Raw genomic sequence first — 25534 nt, 5'->3', positions numbered from 1 at the left:
GTTTTTAAGATAGTGGGTAAAAGTTGATGTGAAAATAGGAGTAGGTTCACTCTTAGGTAAAACTGTGAAACAGGTCAAGTTTGTCTTCCTCTTCCTGTTTTAGTTCAGGGCAATTCACCAAAGTATCTCCAGCACCTAGCAGGGTACTTAGCACATAGTAGGTGCTCATTATATATTTTTTTAATGAGTAGTGATTTTCCTAAGACATCGCTTTCACTAATTTGTTAGTGACTTGGGTTGTTGTGCATCCTTGGAGTATTTGCATTCTAACAGATTGCCAGAGGAAGTGGGCAACCTCTGCCCCAAGTTGCTAATGGCTGAACTTCAGGCGTCAGTGGGGAGTATTTTGAAGTGCAGAATCTTCCCCAAGAGCTGCTTCAAATCACATCACTGGTCAACTATTTACTTTGGTTGTCATTGGGTCAGATGAGAATTGCATTTGGTATACAGCCTTAAGACATTACATCCTGAATTATTTCTATTTCTTGATTCCTGTGCAAAAAAGACAGAAGTTGTTGATTCTAACGCCAATTCCTGTCAATTTGTAGGCCATTTGCTTACAGTTTGTATTAATAGGTAGGACTTGAACCCCGTTCAAGATCGTCCCCGGTACCTCTGACATGCCGCACATGGACTGTCACGGAGACTGGGTGGTGACCAGGGGTACCCTCCTAAATGCCAAACTGCTGGTGGCAGCAGCCTATCAGCCATGTGCTGGGCCAGGCACTCAGCGATGCAGCCAAAACATCCTTGTATTAAACCTACGGCTCCCACCTACAGGAGGCACTGCTATTTTAAGGTATATAATGTTGACAGTGCGCACTGTAACAAATGTGTTTGAAGGGAGCTAAATTGAAAAACACACATTCGCGCTGAATTACTTCTACAGTGGCTTCGTTTCTGAAAGAAGCGTACCATTACCTTTGCAAAATGGCTTTTTCCAGGCCCCAGAGGAAGGGTGAGTAGGTTTCCTCGTGGGTAACCCTTCCTCCCTCTTCCAACCCCTTCCCATATTCTTGTACCCCCATCCTCTGGACCCACACAAGGAGGACAGGATGAGCGTCTATGTTGAATGGAGGAAGCGGACGCTGCGCAAGTGCTTGATGCTTTTCAAACGACGGTCGCTTTTCTCTGGGTCTGACATAGCTAGCCTCGCCTCGCACAGACATGGAGAGGACCCGAAGCAATCCTCCCCTGCGCTGGGAGAAACCCCAAGGCCCCCAGCCTTGAGGCTCGGCCCGGCCCTTCCGTTCCCCATTGGCTCGGCAGTTCCACGCGTCACGCCTGCGACGCCGACGCTACCCTACCAGCGAGGGGCGGGGCTCGGGGCGCGCGAGGCGGGGCAAGCGCGCACGCGCAGGCGAACGGGTCTGGGTCCGGACAGGGAAAGGGAGGGGGTGGTGTTCCCGGTTTCCTGGGTTACCTGAGGGGGCGGGGGTTGGGAGTTTGCGGCGGCGGCTGCGGCGGCGGCAGCGGCAGCGACAGCGACGACGACTGGGGATTCTCTCGGTGAGTGGAAGCGCGCGGCGGCAGCCACACAGCAGGTAAAGGCGGCCGCTGGGCTCCGATGACGCTGGCCGAGGGCTTGGGGTCCCGGACACCATCCATGGCCTGGAGAGAAGGCGGTTTGGGGGTGGCGGCCGTCAGCCTGTGCTGGGGGTCGCAGCCACCGGGCTGAGGGCGCGGGGGACTCGGCCCCAAGCCCGTCCGCGGGCGTCCTCTCAGGCTCCGGGTCTCCGAGATGTCTCCCTGCCGCGCCCGGGCAGCCTTTGACAGCAGCTGAGCGGCTGGCGGGAGCTCCCCCCTGCCCCTCTGGACCCTCGCGGCGGCCACCCGTCACCAACTTTATTTCCCGGCGCGCGGGGGGGCGGGGAGAGCGGAGGTCGAGTAGGCTGGCGGCGATTTGCTGCGAGCTTGTTTGTATTTATTGCCCTGTGCGGTGGCACTACCTCCACCCAGACCGGGCCCAGGCTGGCAGGTCGACGACGGGAGTTGACAGTTTCCGCGCCACCACCCTTGCAGTCGCTGCTTGGGCTCCTGTCCCGCGGTGCTCACCCATCTGTCATCTCCCCCGTGTTCCTTGGTCCGCTGCTTTTCTCATACCTGTGACAGACACCCTTTGCTGGGGCGAGAGACTCCAGAGGATCCTCTGAGACATCTGCCGTCTGTCCCGGGGCATCACTAGAGCCTTGGCTGAGATACCCCTTCGCCTATGGTAGGATTAAATTGTTTGAGAAATAACCCAGGGAGACCCCCGGACCCCACAGGGTGGAGGTCAACGGGTTGTTTAGTAGTGGAGGGGATAGGGTCAGAGGCTTTAAGAACCGCTCCCTAGCCTTGATTCTTATCGGGCCAAACAAAACAAAACATTCCCTATATGCTCAACAGACCATACACACCCAGTGACAGCACTTGGTAGTTGATGAGGTTTGTTTTAAACAGATAGAAAATTTTAAGAGAGGTGCGTCTTGTGTTGCATAGGTTGGTATTGAATACGGACCAATGTTTGCTTGAACACTGAATTCAACTCGCATTTTTCCTAGGGTTTGTTTAACAGATTGATAGGACAAACTGAATTGGGCTTTTCTTCCTGATGATTCTTGGCTGGTCTGATGCTACTTTAAACTTCCACACCCAGAAACCTTATGCTAATAAAGATGTTGACTCTGAGCTTTCATTTTATAGATGTACTTATTAATACGGGGTATCTATCTTAAAGAGCTTTATAAATAGTCAGCCACTTTTTTTCTAATAGCTCTTTGCTATCCTCCATATTGCTACTGCCTAAAGATTGGAGAATTTGGAGAGGAGGAGGAATTAGGAGAAAATGAGTTATTATATAATTTAACTTACATGAAAGCAGTTTGTAAACTATAAAATGATACATAAATTTAGTAAATATTTATTAAGCATATACTGTGTGCCAAACAGTTTTCTGAACAGATAAATATCCCCTCCTTCATGGAGCTTACGTTCTAATGGGGGGTCTAAGATAATAAAATATGTGCTATGTCATTTTGTGTAAGGACTATAAAGGAAAAAAGCATGAAAGAGGAAGGATAAGGGGAGAGAGTTGCAATTTTAACTAGAGGTAGCCAGGGAAGACTTCCTGGAGAACATGGCATTTGACCCCAAGACCAGAAGGAAGTGAGTAGGTACTCCATACCCCTCTCTCAGGGAAGAGTGTTGAACCAGAGGGAAAGGCATTTGCAAAAGCTTTGAGCCAGGAGTGTACTGGGCATGTTTGAGGACAGCTCAAAGGCTGATGTGGCTGTGGTGGAGTGAGCAAAGTAAGAGTAGTAGAATGAAGTCAGGTAAGTGGGAATGGGAAATCAGGTTGGGTGAGGCCTTGCAGGCCTTTGTACGGATTTTGTCTAACACTCTGAGTGAGAAGGGGAGTCATCCTTTTGAATACAGAAGAGATATAATCAGACTTTTAAAAGAGTCACCCTGTGGCTGGAATGGAGAAAAGACTGTTTGGGCAAGAGGGAGGATTGAACAGCAGTGGAAGCAGGGATATCAGCTCAGGGACTCTTGCCATAATTCAGGGCAGAAATGATTATAATTTGGACCAAAGTGGAACTGGTGGAGTGGTTGATTTCTGGATGAATTAAGGATAGGCTCAACAGGAGACTTAGAAACACCAAAATTTTTGTCCTAGGTGAGTATAAGGATGAAGTAGACATGTATTGATATGAGTTTTATGAGGGATTGGCTAGAAGACAGTAAAAGGAGACATCTAAGTAGAGATTATTAGCAATAGATTGCAGTGACTTTGTATTGAAGATGTTACATTATCTTGACTTTAACAGGGGTTTAATATTTTCACCCATAAACTGCAAACTTTTTTTCATTCTTACTCATTTTCTTTTTAGTTCTTTTGGACCAACTAAGTCATTTGTTTCATTGAGGGCAGTTTTGTTTTTATTTGCTTGCACTCAGAGCATCTGTTTGTTAGTTTCAGTTGTAGAGAAAGCAATATAATCCAGAATTTCGAGTACCTTTGTAGGTTGTTCCTGTATTTAACATGAACACCTCAAATGATTGATCTTTTCCCAAATTATGTTTAGATGACTGGCTTAAGTTCAAGAATTTTTTTAGCCTCAGAAATCTTGTTATCAAATGTGGCTTCACTTGGCCATTTGTGAAATTACAATGGAGATGACCTGTATTTTTAATACTTTATTAATGAGTCAGTAATATATAGGGATTATCCTAATTCTTTACTTTCATTAAAGATGGCTTGAAATCAATGGGCCATCACATGTTGAATGGAGATCTTTTCCTCAAATTATGCAGTATTTGGAACAATAGAATTTAGCCTGTAAAACTTGTATCAAAAATATATGAGGCTCCTAGAATTCAAGGTCTATCCCTTACATTAAGAACCCAGGTTATAAACTAATATTTTTAAATGGATTTTCAACCTAAATATATTCTCGAAGTATATTTTAAAAAACTGTCAGGTTAATAACTAGTTATAAACTGATCTTGGAGTCAGTGGAAACACTATATTCTCTTGGATCCTACTTTCTTTTGCTACTGCTTCTCACCAGTATTTGTCCTTGTTTCTCTTAATTCTCCTAGCCTTGATTTATGGTAATTGAGAGAGCCCTGATACATTTGGAAACTTTGAATGCTTTTCAAGTCTTATAGTGAGGGGGAGGGGAGAAAAATCTTATTTGATAATATGAAAAAATAATACTTAAAGTGTGATCATCTTAATTAATCAAGAAAGGAATTAAACAATTTTCCAAGGCTAGTCATTGTTCCATTCAAATGTGATTCCTTGAAATTGAAACTCAAAATGGATGAGGAAATAAGAGAACTTCTAGCCACTTTAAATGAGTGGAAGAAATAGATGAATGATAAGGGAGAATGCTGCACATACTTAGAAATGTTTATACAACTGTAGCCACTCATCTTTACAAAGTGAAAAGGATAGAAGATTTTTGCCAGAAACCCGAAGAATCACATATTTTAAATTCAAAAATGGAGGGGGGTGGTAGTGAAGCTTAGAAACTATACATTGAACATCTTGATAGTAAGTGATTCCTAGAAAAATTATAGACCAGATTGCCAAGCAGATGCTTTGTAATTTGTGATTAGAAAACAAGGCACTGATTAAGACCCAGAATTGTTTTTTTTTAAGAACAAGTCATATTAACCCCTTGCTCGCTTTGGCAAACATGTGATAATATTAAATAATCTTTTTAAGCACCTCACATCTTACAGAGCACGTTCCCATTTATTATTGTGTTTAACCCTCACAACATCCCTGTGAAGTAGTGTCAGGGGAGGAGGCCTCAATGGTAGGAGCCCTGGGAAGACATGAAGGGGACAGATGTGGGAGGTTTTAGAAAGGACTTGGTTAGGTACAGGATAAAAGAAAAGGAGGAATCAAAGTGAGATTTAAGGATTCTAGTTTGTCTGACTGGGTGAATGGTAATGCTGATAATTGATCTTAAATTTGAAAATATAGGTGGAGGAACAGATTTGAAGATATGAAATTCATCAGTTCACATCACTTTGGTGAAAGTAGTTATTTTCCTTTTTTTTCTTTTTTTTCTTTTTTTTCTTTTTTTAATGATTTTTTATTATATTATGTTAGTCACCATACAGTACATCCCCGGTTTCCGATATAAGGCTCTATGATTCATTAGTTGTGTATAACACCCAGTGTGCCATGCAATACGTGCCCTCCTTACTACCCATCACCGGTCTATCCCATTCCCCCACCCCCCTCCCCTCTGAGGCCCTCAGTTTGTTTCTCATAGTCCATAGTCTCTCATGCTTCATTCCCCCTTCTGATTACCCCCCTTTATTTATCCCTTTCTTCCCCTACTGATCATCCTAGTTCTTATGTTCCATAGATGAGAGAAATCATATGATAGTTGTCTTTCTCTGCTTGACTTATTTCACTTAGCAGTATCTCCTCCAGTGCCGTCCATGTTGTAGCAAATGTTGAGAACTCGTTCTTTCTGATAGCTGAGTAATATTCCATTGTATATATGGACCACAACTTCTTAATCCAGTCATCTGTTGAAGGGCATCTCGGCTCCTTCCACGATTTAGCTATTGTGGACATTGCTGCTATGAACATTGGGATGCATATGGCCCTTCTCTTCACTACGTCTGTATCTTTGGGGTAAACACCCAGTAGTGCAATGGCTGGATCATAGGGTAGCTCAATTTTTAACTTTTTAAGGGACCTCCACACTGTTTTCCAGAGTGGCTGTACCAACTTGCATTCCCACCAACAATGTAGGAGGGATCCCCTTTCTCCACATCCTCTCCAACAATTGTTGTTTCTTGCCTTGTCTATTTTTGCCATTCTAACTGGCGTAAGGTGGTATCTCAGTGTGGTTTTGATTTGAATTTCCTTGATGGCTAATGATTTTGAACATTTTTTCATGTGTCTGTTAGCCATTTGTATGTCTTCATTGGAAAAGTGTCTGTTCATATCTTCTGCCCATTTTTTGATTTGTTTATTTGTTTCTCGTGTATTGAGTTTGAGAAGTTCTTTGTAGATCTTGGATACCAGTCCTTTATCTGTAGTGTCATTTGCAAATATATTCTCCCATTCCGTGGGCTGCCTCTTAGTTTTTCTGACTGTTTCCTTGGCTGTGCAGAAACTTTTAATCTTGATGAAGTCCCATAAATTCATTTTATCTTTTGTTTCTTTTGCCTTTGGGGATGTGTCTTGAAAAAGGTTGCTGTGGCCGATGTCGTAGAGGTTGCTGCCTATGTTCTCCTCTAGAATTTTGATGGATTCCTGTCTCACATCGAGGTCTTTCATCCATTTGGAGTTTATTTTTGTGTATGGTGTGAGAGAGTGGTCAAGTTTCATTCTTTTGCATGTAGCTGTCCAATTTTCCCAGCACCATTTATTGAAGAGACTGTCTTTTTCCCACCGGATGTTTTTTCCTGCTTTATCAAATATTAGTTGCCCAAAGAGCCGAGGGTCCATTTCTGGGCTCTCTATTCTGTTCCATTAGTCTATGTGTCTGTTTTTGTGCCAGTACCATGCTGTCTTTGTGATCACAGCTTTGTAGTACAGCTCGAAATCCGGCATTGTGATGCCCCCAGCTTTGTTTTTCCTTTTCAACAGTTCCTTGGAGATTCGGGGCCTTTTCTGTTTCCATACAAATTTAAGGACTATTTGTTCCAGTTCTTTGAAAAATGTCATTGGTATTTTGATCGGGATAGCATTGAAACTGTAGATTGCTCTGGGTAGCATAGACATTTTAACTATGTTAATTCTTCTGATCCATGAGCATGGAATATCTTTCCATCTTTTTATGTCTTCCTCAATGTCTTTCAAGAGTGATTTATAGTTTCTAGAATATAGGTCCTTTACGTCTCTGGTTAAGTAAATTCCAAGGTAATGTATGGTTTTTGGTGCTATTGTAAATGGGATGGATTCCCTAATTTCTCTTTCTTCGGTCTCGTTGTTCGTGTATAGAAATGCAACTGATTTCTGAGCATTGATTTTGTATCCCGCCACGTTACTGAATTGCTCTATAACTTCTAATAGTTTGGGAGTGGCTTCTTTTGGGTTTTCCATATAGAGTATCATGTCATCTGCGAAGAGAGACATTTTGACTTCTTCTTTGCCGATTTGAATACCTTTGATCCCTTTTTGTCGTCTGATTGCTGTTGCAAGGACTTCTAGTCTATGTTGAATAATAGTGGCGAGAGTGGGCATCCTTGTCGAGTTCCTGATCTCAAGGGAAAGGCTTCCAGCTTTTCCCCATTGAGAATAATATTTGCAGTAGGCTTTTCATAGATGGCTTTTATGAGATTGAGAAATGTACCTTCCATTCCTACACTCTGAAGGGTTTTAATCAGGAAAGGATGCTGTATTTTGTCAAATGCTTTTTCGGCATTGATTGAGAGGATCATATGGTTCCTGAGTCTTTTCTTGTTGATATGATGTATCACGCTGATTGATTTGCGAATATCGAACCACGCTTGCATCCCAGGTATGAATCCCACTTGATCGTGATGGATAATCCTTTTAATGTACTGTTGGATTCTATTAGCAAGTATCTTGTTGAGGATTTTGGCGTCCATATTCATTAGGGAGATCGGTCTGTAAATCTCCGTTTTGAGGGGGTCTTTGCCTAGTTTGGGGATCAAGGTAATATTGGCCTCATAGAATGAGTTTGGTAGCTTTCCTTCTGTTTCTATTTTTTGAAATAGCTTTAGGAGAATAGGTATTATTTCTTCTTTGAATGTTTGGTAGAATTCCCCAGGAAAACCGTCCGGGCCTGGAGTTTTGTTATTTGGAAGGTTGTTTATCACTGACTCAATTTCTTCATAATTAATTGGCCTGTTTAAGGAATCAATTTCTTCCTGTTTCAGTCTTGGTAGTTTATAGGTTTCCAGGAAGGATTCCATCTCTTCCAGATTGCTTAGTTTATTGGCATATAGCTGTTGATAAAAATTTCTAATAATCCTTCCAATTTCAATGGTGTTCGTCGTGACCTCTCCTTTTTCATTCATAATTTTAATAATCTGGGTCCTTTCTCTTTTCTTTTGGTTAAGTGTTGCCAGTGGTCTGTCAATTTTATTGATTCTCTCAAAGAACCAGCTTCTAGTCCTGTTGATCTGCTTTACTGTACTTCTGGTTTCTGCTTGATTGATTTCAGCTCTAATTTTGGTCAACTGCTTCCTCGTGCGTGGATTAGGCCTGTCCCTCTGTTGCTGTTCCAGCTTCTTGAGGTGAGAATATAAAAACTGCATTTTAGATTTTTCTATTCTTTTGAGTGAGGCTTGGATGGCTATGTATTTCCCCCTTAGGACTGCCTTTGCAGTATCCCATAGGTTTGGGACTGTTGTATTTTCATTCTCATTGGTCTCCATAAATTGTTTAATTTTTTGATTTCCTGGTTTATCGAGTCATCCCTGAGCAGGATGGTTCTTAGTCTCCAAGTGTTTGAGTTTCTTCCAAATTTTTCCTTGTGGTTGAGTTTCAATTTCAGAGCGTTGTGGTCTGAGAATATGCAGGGGATAATTTCAATCTTTTGGTATCGGTTGAGACCTGTTTTGTGTCCCAGAACATGGTCTATTCTTGAGAACGTTCCATGGGCATTAGAATAGAATGAGTATTCTTTGGTTCTGGGGTGTAGTGTTCTATATATATCTATGAGGTCCAGCTCGTCGAGTATGGCATTCAAAGCCTTTGATTCTTTGCTTAGTTTTTGCCAGGGTGTTCTGTCTGTTTCTGAGAGTGGAGTGTTGAGGTCCCCTACTATTAATGTATTTTTATCTATATGTCTCTTTATTCTGGTTAAGAGTTGGCTTGTGTATCTTGCTGCTCCCCTGTTGGGGGCATATATATTTATAATTGTCATATCCACTTGTTGAATACTTCCCTTAAGAATAATATAGTGCCCTTCTGCGTCTCTAATTATAGTCTGTAGTTTAAAATCCAATTTATCTGATATGAGAATTGCTACCCCAGCTTTCTTTTGAGGTCCATTTGCGTGAAAGATGGTACTCCATCCCCTTACTCTCAGTCTGAATGCATCTTTGGGTTCGAAATGAGTCTCTTGTAGACAGCAAATGGATGGGTCATTTCTTTTTATCCAATCTGCAACCCTGTGGCGTTTTATGGGAGAATTTAAGCCATTAACATTAAGACTGAGTACTGAGAGATATGATTTTAGTGATGCCATGTTGCCAGTAAAGTCTTTGTTTGTATTGGCTGTGACTTTCTGTTCTGTATCACTCTTGGGGCCTTTTTACTTTTATAGAACCCCCTGTAATATCTCCTATAGGGCTGGTTTCGTGGTTACGAAATTGGTTAGTGACTGGCGATTTTGAAATGTCTTTATTTCTCCATCAATTCTGAATGACAGCCTTTCTGGATAAAGATCCTTGACTGCATGTTTTTCTCTGAAAGAGCTTTAAAAATGCTCCCCCAACCCTTTCTCTCATTCCAGGTCTGTGTAGACAGGTCTGACGTAATTCTGATGCCTTTGCCTTGGTACGTGAGAAATTTCTTTGCCGTGGCCGCTTTCAATACTGTATCCTTGGATCTAATATTTGCGAAATGCACTATGACGTGACGTGGCATAGGTTAGTCATGGTTGAGCTTGGGAGGGGTCCTCTCTGCCTCTTGGACACGAATGTTTGTTTCCCTCGCTAGATTAGGGAAGTTTTCAGCTACAATTTGTTCAAATATCTCTTCTAGACCTCTGTTTTTCTCCACCCCCTCGGGGATGCCGATGATTCTAACATTGGATCGTTTCATTGAGTCAGTAATCTCCCGTAACCTACATTCGTGGGCTTGGATTTTTTTAAGAGCAGCTTCTATTTTGGTTTTTTCCTCTATTAACCCATCCTCCAATTCACTAACCCGTTCCTCTGCTTCGGTGACCCTGGCCGTCAGAGCCTCTAGTTTTGCCTGCATTTGGCTCATAGAATTTTTAATTTCTGTCAGATTCGCTCTCATTTCTGTCCTTAGGGATTCTATATTCTCAGTAACCTTTTCGTTAATAGTTTTTTCAATTCTACTCATCATTTTGACCATCGTTACTCTGAATTCCATTTCTGATACTTTGGTTACATCCATAGCCATTATTTCTGTGGCAGAGGCCACAGACTCACTGTCTTTTCTTTGCTGGGGGGGCTTCTCCTTCTTGTCATTCTGATGAGGAGAGGTTGCGGGGTTGTCCAGAGCCCAAATTATTGACTGGGTCCCAGGCCGTGCCCCTTGTTTTTTAGGGATCTTAGGGATGTGGGCTTCTTCTTTAAAGATTTTATTTATTTATTTATGTGGCAGCCAACCAGCGAGAGAGGGAACAGAAGCAGGGGAGTGGGAGAGGAAGAAGCAGTCTCCCAGCGGAGGAGCCCGATGAGGGACTCCTTTCTGGAACGCCAGGATCACGCCCTAAGGCGAAGACAGGCGCTCAATGACTGCACCACCCAGGCGCCCGGGTTGTGGGCTTCTTGATTTTTCAGCCTGCCTTCTGTGTTCTGGGGGAGGGGCCTGCCGCAGCGATACTCAGGCAACCCTGTTTGGGTAGAGTCTCCGCGTCCCCTGCGAGGGGGGATGGGGATGGGCACTCTCTGAGCTGGTGTTTCCAGGCTTTTGTTCTCTGGCGGCTTTCCCTGGCAGTTTGCTATGCCTCTTCTGAGAGTCAGAGCAGCAGCGGCCGAATTTCAGCCTCTGTCACAGAACAGAGGGATTGCGACCCGTTCTCTACTAATGTTTTGGCCACTTTAACTCTGTTACTGTTGGTGCTGCTCAACCCTGCAGCGTCCCGGGATGTGCGCCCCACACCCGGTGTCCCAGCCCTCACTTCCAGGGCCGGCGCGTCTCTGTCCTTTGTGTTTCTAACGCCGCCAGCCGCCAGCCGCCCCGCGCGCTCCGGAAGCTCCCGGTCTCAGTCTGGATCCAGTGAGTGCACCGGGATTCCGGTGTTCCGCGAGATGCCTGGTGGCGCGCGCACCCGGCTCACGGTCTCAGTCTGCTGTTTTGCGGGTGCTGGGTGCCGTCCGCAAGCCCCACCTGCTCCCCAGTGCAGGTGGCTACCGCTTCCCGGCGCCCGAACGTGGCGGCTCCCTCCCCCTTCCATTTATCTTCTGATATCTGTGCACGGTTTCATGGCTCCCCGCTTCGTACCTCAATACTCAGTGCTGGAGATGTTCATTTGTAGAGATCCAGATGCGTCTTCCTGCGTCTCAGGCTGGTTCCGTGGTTGTTTAGGCTGGTCTGGTACCTATCCAGCTCGACTCGGGGGACTGGCTGAAAAAGGTGTCTCCTACTCCTCCGCCATCTTAACTCCTGCAACAGTAGTTATTTTCTTTGTTGGAACCGAGTCACATGTAATTAAAAATTTCAAAATATATAGGTCAGTCTAGAACTCAGAAGTCTAAACCAAATTTAAAAAGTCTTCATTCATTCAGTAAACACATCCTTTCAAATACTTTTGGTAAGGAAGAGAGGACAGTGGGTGGAAGCTTGAGCAGGGAGATCCGATTGGGGAAAGTTTGCTTTTCCTTAAAGATGAAAGAGTCAAGGAACTTTAGTGGACTGATGGGAAGGGTCCATTGAAGAGGAAAGAAAATCGAAGTCACAAAAATTGAAGTTGCAAGAGAAAGAAGATAATCAGACATAACTTCAGAGGAAATGGAAGGGTTGGGAACGAGAGCGCAGGTGAAAGGGTTACCCTGAAGAAGAGCAGTGATGCATCTTCATATTTAAAAAAAAAGAAAAGGAAATAGAGAGTAGGTACTGATATAATATAGGTACATGTCCAGGATGGCATCTCTTGTCTCCAAGGAGCCAGGTTATCTGCTGAAATTGAGGAGGAAGAACATGGGTTGGGGTATGTATCATGGGAAAAGTTACTGTTGTGATTGGGAGAGGGGCTTGACCAGGGACCACTGACCTAATTGCTGAATAGTGATAAACTCCATTGAAATAACAAATGAGGAAAGCAGCCAATCAGAATGGTTAAACAGTTTTCTCCAGTAGCTCTACATAATGGTGCAGAAAGCATATAGTTAGACTGAATCTGGATGGGGATTGGAAGGGAGGGTATGATGTAGAACTTGGGTTGGGGGGTGGTATAGAGTCAAGGAACTGAGAGTGATAATGAGGTTGCTAACTGAAGGGCTGAACCAGAGGTATCCTGCTTTATTAAGGAAGACAGCCAAGCCAAGATGGGGCTGATAAATGTGCAGAACAAAGAGGGTGAAGAATCTCAATGAGTAACTTGTAGGATTAATGGAAGTAAAGGAGTACTAGGGATGGAAAAATAGGCACATGGTGTGAAGTCCTAACTTTGAGATTCTGGAGTTGGAACAATTGCAGGTGATGATAAGGGCCAAAGTATGACCAATGATAGTAGGTAGCCAAGATTAATAGTGCTAATTACAGCAATTGTAATATTAATAAAAGCTACGATTTATCAAGTACTATATACTAGTCACTAAATGCTTTCCATAGGTTATCATACTTATTTTTCACCTGCTAAACTATGCTCACCCTCTACAAAGTAGGGTCATTAAGGAAAAGGTGATCAAAGAGCTCTGAATCCTAGTATGTTAGGATAATTTGTTTTTATAGATAACGCAGCCCTCAGAATAAGAGATCTTGTATGGAGAGAAAGACAGGAGTTGTATGACAAAGTTCTCAGTAAATGGAGATGAAAAACTCAACATCAGTAGTTGACAGCTATAAATATAGCTATAATGTAGCCTTAAAAAATGGATAAAATGGTATAATAATGAGGCACAAGTCACCTTGGGAACCAGGTGATAACCAGAATAATGCTAACTTGTCTTCCTGGCCTGGGATCTGGGAGTATATAGTGATGTATTAAGAGGAGGAGATGAAATGATCCTCTTATGTAAAGGGAGAGAATATAGGGATGTTTCTTAGCAATGGAACTAGGGTTCCTAAAGCTAGGGAGTAAAGAATTCAGGGAGGAAGGAAGACTCATCTTGTTGTGTGCAAAAAATCAGAAAGGTTGGATGGGCAAGTAGGGTGATCATATAATTTATGGAACAAACAGGTGTTATTTTGAAAATGAAAAGAATGTCATTAATAATTACTCTGGGACAGCAAATATAAACCAGGACTGTCGTAGGCAAATCAAGATGTTTTGTCATATCAGTGCCAGGTAACTAGAGGAGTTATCACCTTGGAAAGGGGCTGTGGATGTTGAGAATGAATGAATTGAGCCCTAAATTAGAGGGATGTGAATGGAGCTTCCTAACCTAAGATTATTCTGTCTAACCCTATAATACTGCCCTAAAATGTTCTGGGTATGTTTTGTTCTATAAGAGTCTGGAGATTTGAAAGTTCTGGATTCATCTCTATATGAAGATTTGGAATCCATTAACATATAGGTCATACTAGAAACCTTAGAAGTGGATGAGATCATCAAAAGAAAACACAAAGAGAAGTGAGGAGAAGGACAGAATCCAGAGGCTCACCGACATGAAGGAGCTGGCAAAGAAGATTCTGACTAAGGAGACTGAGAAGAAGTGGTTAGCAGGGTAGAAGAAAAGCCGAAAGAGATTTGGTATCTCACAAATCCAGAAAGAGAGGTTCAAGAAATGAATGATTAGTAGTCTCATATGCCTTATGTTCCTCAGAGAGATCAAATAAGATAAGGACTGGAATGTGTCCATTGGCAGTTAGAAGGTTGTTGTTGATCTTGGCCTGACTAGTTTTTGTAGAAGAATTTGGGTAAAAATCAGACTGCAGTACACAGAGAGGTGAGGTGAGGTGAGACAGGAAAACCACTTCAAGTGGAGACTACCCTTGAGTAATCTTGAAAGAGGGAGGTGTTAATAGGATATACATATATATTTATTTTAGGCAGTGAAGAAACTGATAGAGATGAGGGGTTAAAAACTAGGAGGGAGCTGGATTTCCGACCAGTGCCTCCTGTAAGGTCTAGTTAGTAATTTTGTTGTAATGGAAAGAGTGAAAGTAAGAGGAAGATACATTTTAAATTAAGTAAGACAAACTTTGTAATAACTACAACTTATCAAAAGCTGAAATAGAAAATCTTTATTGAAGAGAGAGAATTCCTAACTTGGTGAAACACTAAAAAGTGACGTTTAGGTTGTGCACTAACTCTAGGATTCCATTTTTTTTTCTCTACATATTTGGGGGGGGGCGAGGGGCGTGTGCACATAAGCATAAGGTTTATTAGTTCAGGATTCCTGAACCCGTAACACTGATTTTTTAAAAAATAATTTGTGTTAATTCGTTTTTATCAAGTAGCTTTGACCAAAGTTACTTTCTCTATATGCAACATTAACACGTCAGGAACACTGCCAGCACATTTTAGAGCTTGAAAAGTCACAAGAGATAAATTCCATCTTATTATTCTCTACATGGGGAATCAAAGATCTAGGGATGCTGGAGCATGGATTTAGGCACAGAGCCTCAGTCTGACTCACATTGCAGAATTGTATCTCCTACAACCTGCTAGATTTTTATTCCAGCTATTTTCTTGTTGCTAAGGCATCTTCTCCTTTCATTCTTTGACGCTGACAGATTATAGAAGATCAACTTTTTAAATAAGTAAAATAGAGGTCCTAACATATGGACTTCTTGTGATAGATGAACAAAATGCTCTTGAGAGCTTGCTTGAAAATTGTAAAATGTTATAAAGTTATTTTTACTATTAATGTAAATGAAGGGCTTGGAAAAGTTGAACTTTCTTATAAGGTATCTTTTGCAAAGTCTCTTTTAAGAAGTCTCGTCTCTCTGGCACCTGGGTGGCTCAGTCGGTTGAGCATCTGACTCTTGGTTCCTGCTCAGTGCGTAATCTCAGGGTCATGGGATACACCCCCACCTCCATGGGGCTCCGTGCTGGCTTGTGCACTCTCTCACTCTCATATGGGTAAATAAATCTTTAAAATTTTTTTTTTAAATTAAAAATTAAAAGAAAAGAAAGTCTCTTCTCTCTTAAGAAGCCGAAAAGAATATAGGCTTCTAGACCAGAGAAATGTAGTTTCTAGAAACAGCTTATCGAACTTACTGGCTATCATGCTTGACTATTTCTGGATATTTCAACTGTCTAAAATCATACCAGTAATATTTCTGTTATATGGTACTTGTGAATATTGTTATATATAATTATATTTGATACAATATGATTATATAATTTATATATATTATATATTGTATGTCATATATATTTGGGACAATGCTTGAAGTCTAGTTATGTATTTGATAAATATTGAGAAATATTAACTTTCCTCTTCTTCTTGTATTTTTGTTTCTTTGACATGTTATTTCTTATTTATTTATTATTGAAATATAATTAACATAGTGTTATATTAGTATCAGGTGTAGGATATAATGATTCAGCAATTCTGTATGTTACTCAATGCTCATCACGATACGGGTACTTCTAAGCCCCTTTATCTATTTCACCCATTCCCCCACCTACCTCCCTTCTGGCAACCACCAGTTTGCCCTCTGTATTTAAGAGTCTGGGGGTTTTGTTCATTTCTCTTGTTTTCTTTGTTTGTTCACTTATTTTGTTTCTTAAACTCCACGTATGAGTGAAATCATAACATATTTGTCTTTCTCTGACTGACTTATTACACTTAGCATTATACCCTCTAACTCCATCCTTGTCATTGCAAATGGCAAGCCTGCATTCTCTTTTATGTCTGAGTAATATTCCATTGTATACATAAACCACATCTTTATCCATTCATCTATTGATGGACACTTGGGTTGTTTCCACATCTTAGCTATTATAAATAATGCTGCGATAAACATAGAGGTGCATATATCTTTTTGATTGGTGTTTCCACTTTCTTTGGGTAAATACCCAGTAGTGGAATTACTGGATTATATGGTAATTCTATTTTTAATTTTTTGAGGACCCTCCGTACTGTTTTCCCTCATAGCTGTACTAGTGTGCATTTCTACCAACAGTGCACCAGGGTTCCTTTCTCTCCACATCCTCAACTTATTTCTTGCCTTTTTGATTCTAGCCATTCTGCCAGGTGTAAGATGATATCTTATTGTGGTTCTGATTTGCATTTTTCTGATGATTAACAATGTTGAGTATTTTTTTCCTGTGTCTGTTGTCCATTTATATGTCTTCTTTGGAAGAATGTGTATTCAGGTCCTGTTGGCCATTTATTAATCTGATTATTCATTTTTTGGTATCAGCTTATATAAATTCTTTATATATTTTGGATATTAGCCCCTTATCAGATATATCATTTGCAGATATCTTCTGCCATTCAGCAGGTCGCCTTTTTGTTTTGTTGATGGTTTCTTTCACTGTGCAGAAGCTTTTTATTTTGGTGTAATCATAATAGTTTAATTTTGCTTTTGTTTTTTCTTGCCTTAGGAGATATATCAAGAAAAACATTTCTATGGTGGTATCAAAGACATTACTGTCTGAGCTCTCTTCTGGGATTTTTATGGTTTCAGGTCTCACGTTTAGGTCTCCAATCCATTTTGAATTTATTTCTGTGTATGGTATAAGGAAGTGGCCCGGTACAGACCGTCTTTTTCCCATTGTATATTCTTGCCTCCTTTGTTGTAAATCAAATGACCATATAAGCATGGGTTTATTTCTGGGCTCTCTATTATCTTTTTTGATATATGTTTCTGTTTTTGTGCCAGTACCATACTGTTTTGATTACTACAGCTTTGTATATATTGAAATCTGAGATTGTGATACTAGCTTTGTTCTTCTTTCTCAAGATTGCTTTGCCTAACACTAATTTAAAGGGATTCATGTATCCCTTTGTTTATATCAGCATCATTTACAATAGCCAAATTATGGAAGCAGCCAAAATGTCTATCAATAGATGAATGGAGAAAGAAGATGTGTTGTGTATATATATATATATGTATAACGGACTATTACTCAACCATAAAAGAGAATGAAATCTTGCCATTTGCAACGACATGGTTGGAGCTAGAGAGTATAATGCTAAGTGAAATAAGTCAATCAGAGAAAGACAAATACCATATGATTTCACTCATATGTGGAATTTAAGAAACAAAACAAATGAGCAAAGGGAAAAAAAAAGAAAGAGACAAACCAAGAAACAGACTCTTAAATACAGAGAACAAACTGACGGTTACCAGAGGGGAGTTGGGCAGGGGGTTGGGTGAAATAGGTGATGGGGATTAAGGAGTACCCTTGTCATGATGAGCACAGGGTGATGTACAGAAGTGTTGAATCACTATGTTGTACACCTGAAACTAATATAACACTGAATGTTAACTATGCTGGAATTAAAATTTTAAAAAACACTAAAAAAAAAGATTGCTTTGGCTATTTGGGTTCTTTTGTGGTTCCATGTAAATTTTAGTATTATTATAGTTTTGTGAAAAATGTTGTTGGCTATTTTTTCTCTACTTTTACTCCTGTTTTTTGACATGGTTTAACCGTGTCCCATCCCCAGGATTGTTGTTGGGATGGATTTGCTATGTTTTTGGAATTTGTTCTTGTGCTTAACTGTTTCAGAGTTAACTGTGTCTTTGCTTATTGGAAATATATTTTGGTTAAGTATATTTAATTTTTTTGTTGTAGCATTTCGTTTTTGGCCGAATGTGTTTTTAGTAATTTATTTAGCATCAGTGAAACCAATTCTATATGCTTGTTTGAGTATTATAAAGAGCAGTAATAGTATATTAATTTTTTCCTTTCTCTTCCATCTTTAAGATTGCTCCGATCAAAACGTGATTTGCTACAACAGAATTCTTATTAGTTCTGTAGTTCACTTGTTTGAGTTCCTTAGATGGAAGAAGAATAAGCATAATTGCATACATATTATTTCAACAGTGTAATTATTATACTGAGTTTGGATGAGTGTGAAATTAAAACGATGCTAGGAATGATTTCCTCCTTCATTATATTAATGTGGCTTATTTGAAAGGGCAACAAAACATTTATCAGTTCGTAAAATGCATTCATTGTTATTGCTTCTGGGTATTAATTCACTGAAGTGCACAGTTTAGTGTATCCTGGCCAATGGCAAAAGAAGGTTTTCTCGGTGTAACTTGTAGAACAGCTGCTTATACCTATCAGCTTGCTTTTATGCTACTTTTTAATATTCGCTTGTCTAGACTTTATTAGATCTTTAATGCATTATGAGTTAGAGTTTATTAAAGCTTAAAGTCCTTTACTGTTTTCTGGATTTCCTCTTTAATAATGTTTCCAAAGGTGGTAATGCTGGTAACTGTTCTTGAGGGTTTTTTTTGTTGGCCTTATTTGAATATTTTGGAGAATAGTTCTGAAGTCATATGTTCCATACAGCTGAAACATATTTACTTTCTCTACATTTTATTTCTTTTTTTTTTAGATTTTATTTATTTATTTGACAGAGATAGAGACAGCCAGCGAGAGAGGGAACACAAGCAGGGGGAGTGGGAGAGGAAGAAGCAGGCTCACAGCCGAAGAGCCTGATGTGGGGCTCGATCCCATAACTCCGGGATCACGCCCTGAGCCGAAGGCAGACGCTTAACCGCTGTGCCACCCAGGTGCCCCTCTACATTTTATTTCTAAAAAATAGAATCCCGGTAAGGTAGTTTTGACAAAACTTGATTATGCACAATTTAAGGAAACATTTAGAATATATATATATTTGTGTATATATATATATATATATATATATACAAACCAGCTCTTATATATATATTTTTTTAAAGATTTTATTTATTTATTTATATAAATAAATAAATGAATAAATAAATAAATATATATATATATATATATTTTAAAGTTCACAGCCTAAAAGATATTTAGAGATCATCTAGTTTTGTTTTTGTTTTAATATGTATAAGAAGAATGGGGATCAGAAAGGTTAAGCATTTTGCCTGAAATCCTTAAAGAGTGTTTGAGGCAAAACAAAAAACCAAAATTCTCTGGACTTTTAGTGTAATATTCTTTCTACTATGCCACCAACCTCTTGAACATTTTAATGCACTTTAAGAAAGTAATCTCATAGCCAAAAGATGCCTTATACAATATGCAAAGTGATAGTGTTTGGTTTCTAGTATGTAATTCATTTATAGCTTTAACCCTTTGTCTTTGCATGTGTCTACATTTAAACCGTGGTGGTAGAAACTAAATTGTGATGATACTCAATGAGGCAGAAAAAAATATTAAGTGTAGGTTGAATCTGAAATGCATTTGCTTAATATATATCCCTTTTTTATTTCTGTTCTCTATCACTCTCACTCCCTATGCCCTTCTCTCCTACCATCCATCCATCTTCATGGATGGTTAGAGAGCAGTAGATTAAGCAGCTGGATCTGAATTTGATCTCACTGTTAATCTTTCTTGATGTGAAATGTTTTATAGCAGTAAATGCATTTGTCTGTACTTGACTACCTCAACTAAAAGGTTTTTAGAATGAAGCTAATTTTCACTGTGACTGTAAGAATTATGGAGGAGTAAGAAGAAACTATTGCTGTGTACACTTATGTGGTGTCTTCAAGGCTTGTACGTATCCGTGTTCAGTATTTCTGAAACTGATTTTACAGAATCTTTTACCTTATACAAAATATGTATTAAAAAGTACTGATCATTGTGGTGTTGCTATGGAAATTATTTTTATTATTTTCATTTCACATTTAGGATAAGACGTCAAGCTATGTTTATAGTGTCTCTTTAAGAGGTATGGAAAACCATTATTTCTAGAATTGATTTTAAATAACTCTTAAACTGTATACTCTGCATTATAATCTTTAACATAGGAAGAATAAACACCCAAGATTTTATTGCTGAAGTTTTTTGTTTTTAATCGAAAAAAAATTTGGTGAAGTTTTTACGTGTTTCTGTAGCACTTTCCTTAGGACCTTAAATGCTTGCTAAGAAACGGAAAAAGGCTTTTGTAAATGTGGCTGTTTATTTCTTAGAGCTTTAGCTGTGGGAAGATTTCCTAAAGGAATTTGAATATTCAAATGTTTTCTATCCAAGTTAGTATTAAGTGAATTGGTGTTTATTTGTTGAGCTCTTACTATTTGTGGCACTGTGTTAGGCAAAAAAAGATTTTTATATTTTTTAACAAATGAGCCCCAATTCCCCTTCTTAAGGGAAGTATAATCTAGTTTGGAAAGAAGCAATACAATATTGTAACACAATGCGGTGAGTCCTAAGAGGCATGTAGAAAGTAATTAACTGGGAATTAATAGGAATTTCTGTAGCAGCAGCAACGTGACAAAACACATTAGTGAAATAGTGTTGAGAAAGTGAGTACCCTTAGGAGGAATTATGGGGTGGTAGAGTGTGTCCTGAGATGTATCAAGAAATTGGGAAGGTTAGACGGTGAGGGAAGTACAGAGAATAATAATAATAATAATAATAATAATAATAATAATAATAATAGAAGAAGAAGAAGAAGAGGAGGAGGAGGAGGAGGAGGAGGAGGAGGAGGAGGAAGTTGGAAACTTACTCCCTAGGAATTGGAGTGTCACTTATTTTAAGAAATGTGAATGACATTTTTAGCAGTTGTAGAATTTGGATTGAACGGAAAGTAGGCCGGGCAGAGTGACCAGTTAAGAGGTTGGCAGTATTGCAAGTGAGAGAAGGGATGAGGGCATGAGGATGCTCAGGGTTCAGGTTAGAGGGGAAGAACCAGATTCTAGGTAATGATCGCTAATCGCTTATTAAGTACTGATCTTCCTACAGTCTGCCAGGCACTGTGCAGTGCATTTTCTTTGCGTTATCTCATGTAGTTTAAATATCCACAACTACTTGACGTGTTCTTAGATAAGACTGAGGCTTAGAGAGAGGAAGCCGAGAAGCCAAGATCATAGAGTTAGCAAGTGGCTGCTGTCAAACTGAAGAACCGACTGGGCCCCAGAATAAGTGCTATTCTGGTTTCTTCCTGAGTAACTGGGTAGAGGCCATCAACTGAAATAGGAGTGAGGAAGGAAGAGCTGGTTTGTTGGAGGGAGGAGTTAATGATTGCCTGGGAGAATAAAATTTGTATGCAGAATACAGACAGATTGCCTGCGTCTGAATCTTGCCTCTGACACTTAGTAGCTCTGTGACCTGAAGCAGTTGTTTAACCTGCTTCAGCTTCTAGCATGCGACAAGTAGGGATATAATTGTACTTATGAGATTGTTATGAGGATTAAACCAATAGCTGTAGTGGAGCGCTTTTAGGAGTGCCTGATGGGTAGTAGTCATTTGTAGATGGCAGCTACATCATCATCATCATTATCATTATTCTGTAGAAATCCTGATCTGTTTTGAGGATGTATGAGCTTTTCAGTGTAAAACTTCTAGCACATTCCTTCTAGCAGGGATGTAAAGCCTGGGGAGATGATCTACCTGGATGAGCCTTCATAGCTCTGTTTATTGCCACCTCACTATAACCACAAGTGTCTCAATTTCCATTCTTTTGTGGTGCTTAGGATCAAACCCAGGTTCTTCGGAGACATCTGGTTGCCCAATTTGTTTATTTTAGGGAAAATGAACTGCTTGTTGAAGGGCTTAACTTTGATACATTTTGGTGTGACTTCCTCTGAATTTATTTTAAAATTCTGCCTTGCTACATGGTGCCTGGGCCAGCTTTGTCAAATGAGGAGCCATGATGACTTCTCTCTGGGCCAATCACAGGTGTCCAGGCAAGCACGATAGAGAGTGTTGACCAAGACGTTGTGGGCTTAGAGAGGGGGAGGGGAGCAGGTGGTGTTGTTTGTCGACTCCCCAAAATATGATAAAAAATAGTATGTTCACTTTTCTGGGTCTACTGCTTTCTTAGATTTCTACCCTTGGCCCCTGAACTACTGCCCTTTTCATTTTATTGAGTTTTATCAGCCTATGCAATTCTACATTAATTGAAAATATTTCATTCAGCACATTTTTGTGTTTTAACTTAGCCTAAAGGCATAATACAGAATAAAAGTAGGAACAGTACAACTGTCCCCCCCCCATTTACTGGTTAAGGATTATTATAGTCCTACATTTTTTTTTAAAAAAGATTTTGTTCATTTATCTATTTGACAGATAGCACAAGCAGGGAGAGAAGGAGAGGGAGAAGCAGGCTCCCTGCCAAGCAGGGAGCCTGATGCAGAGGCTGGATCCCAGGACCCCGGGATCATGACCTGAGCTGAAGGCAGCTCTTAACTGACTGAGCCACCCAGGCGCCCCTATAGTCCTACATTTTTAATATGAAACATCTACATCAGAGCCAACTTCTACCCCTCTTATGTTGTAATTACACTTAGAACTGAAGGTGTTACTTCTTGGTAAAATGTAAATACTTCTTTCTAGGAGGAGCAGAGTTTTTGTTTCTTGGTTTTTTTTTTTCCCCCAGTTCATTTACTTCTTGACATAAATGGGAAATGTGGAAACACGTGGAGAAAGATAACATGAAAGCTATAGAACACCTTGAGAAGTTTGGGGTGGCAGGATATTTGCCTGGAGGGGTGAAACAGTGTGGGATAGAGAGGCAGGATTACTGCCTGCTTGCAGTTGCACTCTGTGCAGCAAGCAGAAGTTTGCAGAGAGGTTTTTGAAGCTTGTTTCCAGGTGTACAGATTACAATCTAGCGGACTCGAGTAAAGGTTCTGGATAACATTTAGAGATAGTATTTAGTGTTAAGGAAACTTCTTTGCCCATTGTCTAATTTTTAATTGACCTGACAGAAGAAGAAAAGCTGTGTCTTCTAAACTTGGCTGTTTTAGTTCTGGTTAATTAGCTCTAAAAATATCATATAACTTCTAAGACAACTGTCATGGGACCTAACCATGGGACTGTGGACCTGTGCGCTTCAGCTTTTGTCACCTGTAGAATGTGGCGATGGAGAATATGATGTCTAAAGTTTCTACTATTGTGAAAATGTGTTATTCTAACTTATTCACATTCATACCTTTATTTATTTCACTTATGAAATGGCAGAAATAGTGTTATCATTATTTTCCCCAAAGGGTTTTTAATTTTTAGTGATGTGTTGCAAAGAATATATGAGATCTTTGGGAAAGTCATTAATCAATCTATATTCAATATATATTGACCTCTGGAGAGATGGGATTTAACATAATTAAATTGATAATGTAGCATAAGTAATTAATAGTTCATAACGAGCAACCCTTATTTTCAGGGTTCTGATTCAAAAGAATTCATTGAATATTTATTATTCTGCGTCATATTGTGTTTGATCCTCTCAATAAGCCTGCAGTTGATAGCAGTCTCCTTCTTTTTGGTACATAATAATATTTCTAAAAAAATATTCTTTCCAGTGGTAATTTCTCTAATATTATTTTAATTAAGAAATTTAGGCAAGGACATAATATTATTTTTAAAATGAATTTACCAGGATTTTGGGCATTTGGTGAAAGTTAGGAGTGGAGCCCTTCAGATACTACCATTTCATGAGGAAAATGTATGATTTCTAATCACGTTCTAAGAGTAAAGTTCATTATTATAAACTTTTTTATTGTCTTTTTTTCTCTGCTCCTTTTTTGTAGAAGTCACAAGACATGGAAAAGACAAAATATACTGGTACTTTCTACTTTTATTTTCGGTGCTTCCTTGAAAACTGTATGGTCATAAAGCCTAACATTGACATTTCCATATGCACTGCTCTGGGGAAAGGTTGTAATGATCGCTTTCTTCCTCCAGATGGCACTCTCTGCCGTCACCTAGTGCTAGGCACTTAAAGGGAACTATATTTACCAAGAATATTTACTGATGTTATATAATCTTCGAAGCTCTACATAGTAACTCTGTGGGATAGACATTTCATGGAAAAGGAAGCCAAACATCACACAGTTCCATGTGGCGGGTAGTTATTGCTAGATTCACACTCTTCTGCCTTTATTGTCACCACTGTCACAATGCTGTTTGACTATTCACAACAAATTCAAAACCTAGGAAAATAGAGTGCGTAAGCAGCTTAGTAAATATTTATTGAGTAAGTAATAAATCTTGGTTGAATTTATGGTGAATGAATGATCGAGTTTTTGGGGAACTTGGTGACGTAGGGAGCCCTAATTATCCTGTTACTGAGCTTGAGATTCTATTTTTAGTGGTCACTGTAATATTTTTGGTAGCACTGATTAAAATACAGAAATGACAAGGTATTTTAAAATGCCTGAAACTGAAGAACATAGGCAGTAATGACTTGGTGTAGGGAGGAGGTGTAGTAGTTTTATACAGCATGTCAAGGAAATGACTGTGTCAAAATCCATAAGACTGAGGGTGATAGCTTAATTCTGTGATCTTTTGGATAATGGGTTGTGGCAATTAATCACAGAAACAGAATAGAGCTAAGATATCATAGTCAACTATCCAAATGTCTGTGGGGAGTCTCACTCAATAAGAGCAGAGCCGCTACTGACTAATTTTATTGACCATTTCATTTCCAGAAGGTTAAGGAGATAATGAGGAGCTGATAACTCTGAGCCCAATTTCGACTCACTATGAGGGCTTAATTAGACAAGTGGACATAATGGAATCCTGAGAAAGACCCATGTCATTCATTTAACAAATTCAACAAATAGCTGTGCCACATACTGTTCTAGATGCTGTAGATTTTGCAGTAAATGCAAAAGACAAAATCCCTGTCATCAAGGAGTTTTCGTTTTAAGAGCTAACAATGGGGGCGCCTGGGTGGCACAGTCGTTAAGCGTCTGCCTTCGGCTCAGGGCATGATCCCGGCGTTCTGGCATCAAGCCCCACATCAGGCTTCTCTGCTGGAAGCCTGCTTCTTCCTCTCCCACTCCCCCTGCTTGTGCTCCCTCTCTCCCTGGCTGTCTCTCTCTCTGTCAAATAAATAAATAAAATCTTAAAAAAAAAAAAAAGAGCTAACAATGATCTGCTGTCCAAATAACTAGCCTCGTGGTTACTTAACTGCAGTGACCTTAACTTGCATTTCAGACACCTGCTTGCTTGGTTACACTCTGGATGTTATCATCTGGAACTGCTTGTTTCAGAAATCTAAAAATTCCAATATCCTTTATTCCTTCATGGTTTTTTTCTTTTTAATATTCCCTCATTTTTTATTCTTCAGAGAGAGAGATTGCCTGCCTGTATTTCAACTTGTGTATCAACATCTGCCT

The 25534-nt window shown here is 39.9% G+C and overlaps 1 protein-coding gene across 4 annotated transcripts in view; it reads left to right on the top strand.

The window, feature by feature from the left end:
• The first annotated feature begins 1318 nt into the window (after nucleotides 1-1318).
• The window catches only part of LYST (lysosomal trafficking regulator), a 186874-nt gene continuing 162658 nt past the window's right edge, over nucleotides 1319-25534 (top strand). For 2 of the 4 annotated variants that reach the window (XM_048218849.2, XM_048218847.2), the window contains exon 1: nucleotides 1319-1544. The gene's annotated coding sequence lies outside the window, so the exon portion shown is untranslated. The remainder of the gene's footprint in view (nucleotides 1545-25534) is intronic. The other 2 variants (XM_057308234.1, XM_048218850.2) reach the window with 2 other exon arrangements.

The sequence above is a fragment of the Ursus arctos genome, unplaced genomic scaffold, assembly GCF_023065955.2.
Source record: "Ursus arctos isolate Adak ecotype North America unplaced genomic scaffold, UrsArc2.0 scaffold_7, whole genome shotgun sequence".
NCBI classification, from domain to species: Eukaryota; Metazoa; Chordata; class Mammalia; order Carnivora; family Ursidae; genus Ursus; species Ursus arctos.
Note: the sequence above shows the minus strand (reverse complement) of the source record. Positions and strands in the feature narration are given on the sequence as shown.